The sequence below is a fragment of the Triticum dicoccoides genome, chromosome 5B (assembly GCF_002162155.2).
Source record: "Triticum dicoccoides isolate Atlit2015 ecotype Zavitan chromosome 5B, WEW_v2.0, whole genome shotgun sequence".
Lineage (NCBI taxonomy): Eukaryota > Viridiplantae > Streptophyta > Magnoliopsida > Poales > Poaceae > Triticum > Triticum dicoccoides.
In genome coordinates, this window is record NC_041389.1 from 78438056 (window position 1) to 78448009 (window position 9954).

Below are 9954 nucleotides of genomic sequence, written 5' to 3' on the forward strand. Positions count from 1 at the left end.
TTCAATTTAGTGTGTATCAATGGATATCTCATTCCTTGATGTATCTTTAATGATATCTTCCAAGTGATGATTTCTCCATTTGGTATCCTTTTCACTTGGCATTTCTTTGTCTTTTGGTTTCGGGTTTTGAAAGTCTTGAGCATGCATGTTTACTTCATGTATTTTATTTTGGCATGCTTTCTTTCTTTAACTCAATATATAGGGGAGTCTCCACCAAGTCTCAAATCGGATGAGATGTGTATGAAATTCATTTTCATATCTATTTGCACATATTTATGTGGAGATTGTCCTATGTATTGATGTTTCTAACCCTTTGGTCATCTGGAGCAGATCGAAAGCTACGCCCCTGGCCGTCAGGTCAGATTTGGAAGCCTAGACTTGATCTTCAACGGATCTGATCCGCAGCCGAGCGTGCCACACTGTCGCGATGGGCACGATTTAGCTCTGCCGCCGGACAGTGCCTTGGAGGCCGCACACGAATCTGCTCCGATCCATAGTTCGGAGCCGATCACGCGGATCGAGGACGAGTGGCTGGACACCGCCTCGGGAGCTGCAACATCCGCGGTGATGGAGCCGAACACTGACCTTGTCCCCTATAAAACTCGTGACTCCGTGGTGCCGGACTCCCTGCCGGACCCCGAACCTCCTGCGCCCCCGCCAATCGAATCCGATTGGGCGCCGATCATGGGGTTCACTGCTGCAGACATCTTTCAGCACGTGCCCTTTGGCGACATCTTAAATTCACTAAAGCATCTCTCGCTATCCGGAGAGCCCTGGCCGGACTATGGCCAGGATGGTTGGGATGCGGACGATGAAGAAATTCAAAGCCCACTCACCACCCACTTTGTAGCCACTGTCGACGATCTAACCGACATGCTAGACTACGACTCCGAAGACATCGACGGTATGGACGATGATGCCGGAGACGATCAAGAACTAGCGCTCACAGAGCACTGGAAGGCCACCCCCACCCATGATGTATATATGGTGGATACCCCAAAAGGAAGCGATAACGAGGACCAACGGGGCGCGGCAAAAGGATAATCCCGCCGATAAACAACCAAAACGGTGACGCAGACGCCGCCCTAAATCCTGCCTCAACTACAACAGCGCTCCTAATGACCCAGCAATAGAGCAGGGCAAGCCAGTGGATAACGAATACGCAGTCAAGCAACCGTCCGAACAGGACGAATCGGATAATCAATCCATGCCCGGCGAAACCAACAGTCCAGACGACCTCACGCCGGACACACCACCGGAGAATAAGAGCCTTCGCAAAAGACTCGTCGCCACTGCAAGAAGTCTGAAGAAGGAAAAATGGAAGCTCAAAACAGCGGAAGACATACTCAGAATGAGGTCGAGAAAAGTGCTCAAAACCGCAGACAAATACGGCAATGGCCACCAATCAAAGAGCTACCCGAAGCGCAAGCTGCTGCCAGAATTTGATGAGGAAGCCATAGAGCCCCCACAGTCAAAAAACAAAGAGGCCGCCTGGCTGGATAGACGGCCATATGATAGGCCAAAAATTACAAGCAGCGCCGCACACAAGCCGACTCATGATCCTGGGAAAACAGATGGCCCAGCCAGGTCCATTTACGGGCCAAAAAAGAGGGCCCCAGGAAGCATCACAACACGCCAGGTGTTCGAAGACAGCGGTACACCCAAATACAGGGGCGCCGCACACCCACTATGTTTCACCAATGAGGTGCTGGATCATGAATTCCCAGCAGGGTTTAAACCCATAAACATAGAGGCTTATGACGTAACAACAGACCCTGGAGTCTGGATAGAGGATTATATACTACACATACACATGTCTAGAGGAGATGATCTCCACGCCATAAAATATCTACCCCTCAAGCTCAAAGGGCCAGCTCGTCATTGGCTCAAAAGCCTCCCAGAAAACACTGTTGGAAGTTGGGAAGAGCTTGAGGACGCATTTAGAGCAAATTTTCAAGGGACTTATGTCCGCCCTTCGGATGCAGACGATCTAAGTCATATAACTTAACAGCCCGGAGAGTCAACGCGCAAATTCTGGAACAGGTTCCTCACTAAAAAGAACCAAATAGTCGACTGTCTGGACGCCGAAGCCTTAGCAGCTTTTAAACACAACGTCCAAGACGAATGGCTCGCCAGACACCTCGGCCAAGAGAAGCCAAGGACAATGTCCGTGCTAACAAGCCTCATGACCCGCTTTTGCGCGGGGGAAGACAGCTGGCTAGCAAGATGCAGCACCAGCGACCCAAGTACATCCGAGATCAGAGATGGAAACGGAAAATCACGGCGCAGAAAAGATCAGCGCCGGAATAAAGAGAAAAGCCCAAAGAGCACGGCGCTCAACGCCGGATTCAAAAGCTCGCGGCCAAACAACAAAACACTGCCTCTTAAGGACAACAGTGATGAGCTATCCAACTTAAACAAAATTTTGGATCGGATATGTCAAATCCACAGTACCTCCGGAAGGCCTGCAAACCACACCCACCGAGATTGTTGGGTTTTCAAACAGTCCGGCCGACTCAACACCGAACACAAGGGGCTTGACGCACCAAGCGAGGACGACGACGAACCCCACCAGCAGGGCACTGGAAAACAAAAGACTTTCCCACAAGAAGTCAAAGCAGTAAACTCACTTCATGTGATAATACGGAAAAACAATGCGGCACCTGCTAAGATGGGTCTCGCACGGTCCACCCCAGCGGAACGTCGAGATTGGATGTTAAAACCAATCACTTTTGATCACCTTGATTATTCCAGAAGTGTTCGAAATGCAGGATGGACTGCTCTGAAATTGGATCCTATAATCGACGGACTACAATTTACACAAGTCCTGATGGACGGCGGCAGCGATTTAAACCTGCTATATCCGAACACAATTCGCAAATTGGGGATAGACCTCACTAAAATTCGACATAGCCGCACCTCCTTTAAAGGAGTGACGCCAGGCCCTTACGCCAAGTGCACAGGCTCCTTATCACTAGAAGTTGTGTTCGGGTCACCGGACAACTTCCGGCGCGAAAAGCTAATCTTCCATGTCGCCCCATTCAAAAGTAGCTATCAAGCACTATTGGGACGTGAAGCTTTTGTCCGCTTTAACACAATACCACATTACGCGTCTCTTACACTTAAAATACCCGGTCCACGTGGCATCATTTCATTAAGAGGGTCATTCAAAGACCCCGGACACGGCTAGACGAGTCCGGCATAAATAAGCTAGGGGCTCCCTAACCGCACTCCCCTTCACAAGGGGTTGTGCATATAAGCAATAATGAGCTAATATAGACTCCGCTTTATTAATTTATTGCTATTTTTCATGCACTTTTTTGCACGATTTCCTTTCAAACTAAGTTCCTCTCTTTTTACAGATGAACAACGTGCATACCCGTCCAGGATAACGGCACAACGGAGACATAGGCGCAGACGTGCAGTAGGGACCCGTCGCAAGGATTCTTTTCAGATTAAGACCCCGCGTAAACCTTTTTTACTGTCTCTTGTTGCTATAATCCCCTGGTTTCTCATTATAACCAGAGTGGAGACTGACGTTTTGGCATCGTCCGCGTCAGGGGACCTCGCCCGTACCTGGACACTAGGGGCTTAGGGCATTGTTCTGCCCATTATTATAAAGACCGAACACCTTAGGGAGTGTTCGGCGTCTCGAGTTAGGCCTTATATGCATCAGCTCCGAGTCATGTCTTTGGTCAAATGTTGGGTTTGCCCGGCTCCTGTGTTTTGCTGCCTTACGTTCCCTATCATCGGCTAATGCGGCACCAGGAGAACTACTGCGATTGTGCCCCAGTTCGGCTGGGCGAGCACCTCAGTAGAGAAAGCCGAAAACTGACTGTCATGATACAGCGAGAAACTGGTCAACCACTCGATCGACCACCGGAATGTTTAGAATTCCTCCGCTTTGACGAAGGACCATTTCTCGGTCAGGCACACACGCGCCCCGAATTCGGAGAACGCGGTGCCCCCAGGGGCTATATCATAGTCCCACCCTCGAACTCCAATGGCTAAGTGAAAGTGATAAAGCATCATAGTCCGGTTGCCTCGTTTGCTACGCTACCACCTCCTTAACACGACCGAGACGTCGGATTAAGTGTGAAAATGCGCTCTTTTTGCGAACACCCCCGCACCTTGTGCGTGGGGGCTGAAGCCGAAGACTGCAATCTTTCAGGTTATACACACGTATACGGCCGCATAGGAGATATTTCAATACTTGAAACGCACAAGTATAAAAAGCGCTTACATCACAAACATTGTCTTACAAAAGTAAACGTTCATTTGAACGTGACATTTTTTGAGCACTGCGACTCTATTACACGAGCACCACGCAGAACTTCCCCAAAATAGTGCTCGGAGGGTAACCGGCTTTCGTCCGAACCCGGGTTGCAACAGCGGTGGCATCCATCTCTGTCCAATGTGTCTTCACACGGGCGAGGGCCATCCGCACACCCTCTCTGCAGGCCGACCGCTTCATCGCCTTGATATGCGGCACCGCCCCAAGAAACTGCTGCAATAAGCCAAAATAGCTCTTCGGCTTGGGCCTCTCCAGCCAGACATGAGTCATGATATCCGTCATGGCAAGTCCAGACAACCTATTCAGCTCAGCCCATTCAGCCAACCGATCGGTCAGCGAAAGTGAACGGTCCGGACTATGGAATTGAGACCAAAACAGCTCTTCCGTCTTGTGATCCTTTTGACTTAGGAAGTGCACAACGGCATCCTCCGCACTCCCCGCTAAGTCCATATATGGATCCTCCGGACCCCACAGCTGGCCAAGCTGGGCACACTTTGGATCCGTAAACCTGCGGCGTAGCAGAAAAGGCTTGCCAGCCACAATGTCTCCGGCCTAACGCAGCTCCTCCTTTATAGCCGCATTGCAGAATGGGCATCCTTGGCTTCGGCAGTGTGCAGCCCTTTCGGCTTCTAACTCTTCGACCGCCCTCGAGGAAGCCGCATCACTCCTTCTGGCTTGCTCCTTGGCTTGAGCAAGTTCTGCTCGAAGGCTCTCCACAGCAGCAGCACCATCTACGTCAAGCATAAATATTGTAAGAGGTGGGCTTTGACTCCCTTAATAGGTGACTGCGGAAAAACAACTTACCTTGCGACTCGTCAAGTCGCTTGTTGACTAGCGTGATGTCCGCATCCGCAACATCGAGTTGCCGCATTAATTCAGCAACTCCATCAGTCCGGCTAGCCCCCGGACTATCCGCCACCTGCATAGAAAAGGCGACACTCAATACCTGCGATTTTGATCCTCGGCACACTGTCGCTTTTCGACAACCTACCGAGTCTCAGGGGCTACTATCTATACAGGGCGCACTTTAAGTGCCAAACTGTCAAAAGGGGGTGTCATTTTTACATACCTCAAATCCCGCCAGCAAACTCCTGACGGCATTATGCAATCCGCTTTCGGCGGACGAAATCCTTCTAATCACCGTACTCATCAAGGAACGGTGATCTTCTGAGATGGACGCCCTCTCAAGCAGATCCTTCAGCTCCCCCGGCCGAACATTAGTCGGCGCCGAACTCTTCGGCTCCGCCGGGTTCGGGGATACCCTCCGTGATGACACTTCAAGCTCGACCGCCCTATCCGATGGCGCAGCAGATGGAGGCGTCTCGCTCTCCATCATCTCCGGACGAAGATCCCCCAAAGACGAGCTCATCTGAGAAGGTCGGAGATCCTCAGAAGCACAAATAGGGATGTCTCTCGTTACCGAACTCCCTTTTTTCTACTCACGGCTCGCTGGAGGGCTGATGCTTTAGGGGAGATTGTGCGGCCGGGGCCTCCCCGGACGCAGGACCCTCTGGTGAAGATTTCTTCCCCCGCTTAGGGGCTTTGGCCTCCGGGTCTCCAGATGCGGTCCTCTTCTCCCCTTGGAGGGAGGGATTCTCGATCCCCCCTCTTTCAAGAGCCTCCTTGGACGAGGCAGTAGCTCCTCTACTTTCCCCTTCGCTTTCTTATGAAGGCGCAACCTCCAGCATCTTGACCAGCACGGGATCCAGCGCGGTCTCTGGGAGGGGGGCCGGACACCGTATCAGCTTTGCTTGCGCTATCCACTCCTGTTGAAGGATAACGGGTTAAAAGGAGAATTGGAGAAAGGCAAATAAACGGTACGTCCGAACACTGAGCTACTTACTTGAGTATCCGGGCGATTCCAGCTTAGGCCGGCATCCTCGGTCAATTCTGGACACGTCGCCTGTGATCCGAAGAACAACTTGTACATCTCCACGGGTGTCTTACCCATAAAGTGTTAGAGAATCCGTGGTCCCTCCGGATTGAACTCCCATAGCCGGAGAGGACGGCGTTTGCAGGGCAGGAGACGCCTATTTAGCATAACCTGCATCACCACGACCAGATCGATCTCCCTCGCCTGGAGGTCTCGAATCCAGCCCTACAATAGGGGCACGTCTTTTGATGGCCCCCAGTTGAGCCCTTGGTTGACCCACGACATCAACCGTCGAGGAGGTCCCGAGCGGAATACGGGCGGCGGCTTCTGCCTGCTGCCCTTCGGAGCGGTAATATAGAACCACTCCTGTTGCCACAAGCCGAGCTCCTCTTGGAAGGAGCCCTCGGGCCACGGGGCATCGGCCCTCCTGCTTACGGCCGCCCCGCCGCACTCTGCTTGATGCCCCCCGATCATCTTCGGCTCCACATTGAATGTCGTCAACCACAGGCCGAAGTTGGGGGTGACGCGGAGGAAGGCTTCACAGACAACAATAAACGCGGAAATTTGGAGGATAGACTCCGGAGCCAGGTCATGGAATTCCAGCCCGTAGTAGAACATGAGCCCTCTCACAAAAGGATCCATCGGGAAGCCTAAACCCCGACGGAGGTGGGATACAAAGACGACGTACTCGCCGGGCTCGAGGGTGGGGATGGCCTTCCCTTCGGCGGGCAGCCTATGCGAAATCTCGTAGGACAGGTACCTGGCCTCCCGCAGCTTTAGCACGTCTTCCTCCGTGACGGAGGAGGGCATCCACCGGCCCTGAAGGTTGGAACCGGACATTGTTGAAGGTCTGAAGTGCTCGAATCTGGGGCTCTGGGTGTTGGAACTTGGAGTAAGGAGAAGATTCGATGGAGGATTGAAGAAAAGAAACGAGCCTTGGTCCTATTATAAAGAGGCAGAATACCAAGAGCCGTCTCCGTGACCGTTCAGGACTCGCCTTCGATAGAGGGGGCATGGCGACGGGCGCGGTTGGGTTACCCACGTCCGTATTGACGAGAATCCCGGAATAAGGGGAACACGATCTCTGCTTCGACAAGATGTGCCAAGGAAACCGCTTCGCTAAACGCGCTGAGGTGGTATAATAAAAAACAATTCAAGTAAAGGCTTGGTAGTGGCGTGACGTCATGCTACAAGATACGTCAGCAGATTGAACTTGTGTACATAATATTCTATCTACGGTGGAATGTGGAATTTATTTTGCAGAGCCGGACACTATCCTGGTGTTCACAATCTTCTATGGATTATTCGGAGGAGGAACCCGCCTTGCAATGCCGAACATTATGCGTGCCGGACTCATCGTCATTGAAGCCAGGTTCAGGGGCTACTGAGGGAGTCCTGGACTAGGGGGTGTCCGGACAGCCGGACTATCATCGTCCGCCGGACTCCAAGACTACGAAGATACAAGATTAAAGACTATGTCCCATGTCCGGATGGGACTTTCCTTGGCGTGGAAGGCAAGCTTGGCGATACGGATATGTAGATCTCCTACCATTGTAACCGACTCTGTGTAACCCTAGCCCTCTCCGGTGTCTATATAAACCGGAGGGCTTTAGTCCGTAGGACAGACAACCATTACAACAATCATACCATAGGCTAGATTCTAGGGTTTAGCCTCCTTGATCTCGTGGTAGATCCACTCTTGTACTACCCATATCATCAATATCAATCAAGCAGGAGTAGGGTTTTACCTCCATCGAGAGGGCCCGAACCTGGGTAAAAACATCGTGTCCCTTGTCTCCTGTTACCATCCGCCTAGACGCACAGTTCGGGACCCCCTACCTGAGATCCGCGGGTTTTGACACCGACAAAGGCCATTAGTGTCAAGCAACAAGGGAAGAGGGCACAAGTTCAATCTCATGCTCAACCTCAAGTTGAAGAAAGGCCTCTTCCCAAGAAGACTCAAGTTAATGCTTCTCTTGTTGAGAAATCAAGTGAGGAGAAAGTGAAGAGTAGACGTTGCTACTTATGTCGTGAGAAAGGCCACATCATTTCTTCATGCACTAGTGGTAACTTATCCAACCCAATTATTATTGATGATATCTATTCTCTTGGGAAGGATAAGGTTGGCAATGCGTTTGCCAAGTTTGTTGGTACTCAAAGTGGTGTCAAGAAAAGAACCATTTGGGTAGCCAAGCCTATTGTGACTAACCTCTTAGGACCCAACTTGGTTGGGGACCAACAAGCTCAAACTTGATCAATAGGTGTTGCTAGAGGTCATTGGAAACTTGGCTACATTATGAAGAATTAAGGGGACTTCATCATTCTTGTTGTCTCAAGCCAAGTCAATTGGGTTGTCAAGTTTCTATCTTATATCCAACGTGCCTCCTTGCGGTAACTTGTACTTAAATTGTTTACATTGAAAGTTACTTGCCCCTTTGCATGTTTTGGTTTTGTTCCTTGCATGTGTTTGTATATGTTGTGCTTCCAACTTGCTTATCTTGAGCAATCAAGTATGTGTCTGTTGGTTTGCACATCATGTACGTGTGCGTCGTGCGTTGAGCCTTTTTGCTTCTTGTTTGTATCCTAGTTGGATCATGTGAGAGATTAATGGAACATCCCATTTTGGGGGAGTGATGTGCTTTGTGCACCTCACAATCCTATAAATGTGTGTACATGAGGAATACCATCTAGTATTGATATTACAAGATTATCTAGTCGCTAGGTGGTACATCTCTCATGAGAAATTCAAATTCTAAAAAAATTCCATTGATTATCTCATGTTGGATCCTCTTATTGCGTCTTGTTAAGTTCTTATTGGTATCACATTATGGGGGAGTAATATGTTATGTGCATATTACAAGCCTAGAAAATGTGTACATTTGAGATTGTGTCCTAGAATTGATATTGTAAATTTATATTGTTCCTAGGTGACATGTTAGCTCTACAAGTGGCAATTTGCTTGTGTTTTTTGTAAAGATGATGTTGGGTATCCTTGTTATCTACCACCGGGAATTATTTCCAAATACTTCTTGTCTTTTGACAATTGGTAGTCACTTATGTGTGGTAGAATTTATTGATCATCTTTACATTGGCTTTTGTTTTTATTTGCCTTTTCTCTTGCCAAGGATTGTGTCAACTCCCTTTGTCTTCCATACCACTTGTGGATCTTGTTAATTTCTTGTTCTTGTCTAGTGTTTTCTAGATATAGTGAAAGTGGTTATCCCACCTTGTGCATTTTGTATTCAAAAGCAAATTCTCTCTAGTGCACAACTCGTGGGGAAGCTATCCTATTTTCTTTAGAACACTCTTCTTGTGATCCTTATCAAGTGTGTGTTGGTGGAAGGCAAGCCATTATCTTTTGGTACCTTGTGCCATCATGAAACTTTGTTGAGAGCTTGGTTTGTTTGGAACCACCCTCTCTTTGGGAGTTTGACATCTTCAATTTAGTGTGTATCAATGGATATCTCATTCCTTGATGTATCTTTAATGATATCTTCCAAGTGATGATTTCTCCATTTGGTATCGTTTTCACTTGGCATTTCTTTGTCTTTTGGTTTCGGGTTTTGAAAGTCTTGAGCATGCATGTTTACTTCATGTATTTTATTTTGGCATGCTTTCTTTCTTTAACTCAATATATAGGGGAATCTCCACCAAGTCTCAAATCGGATGAGATGTGTATGAAATTCATTTTCATATCTATTTGCACATATTTATGTGGAGATTGTCCTATGTATTGATGTTTCTAACCCTTTGGTCCCGATGAGCTTGGGTACCGTTTAGTTTGTGT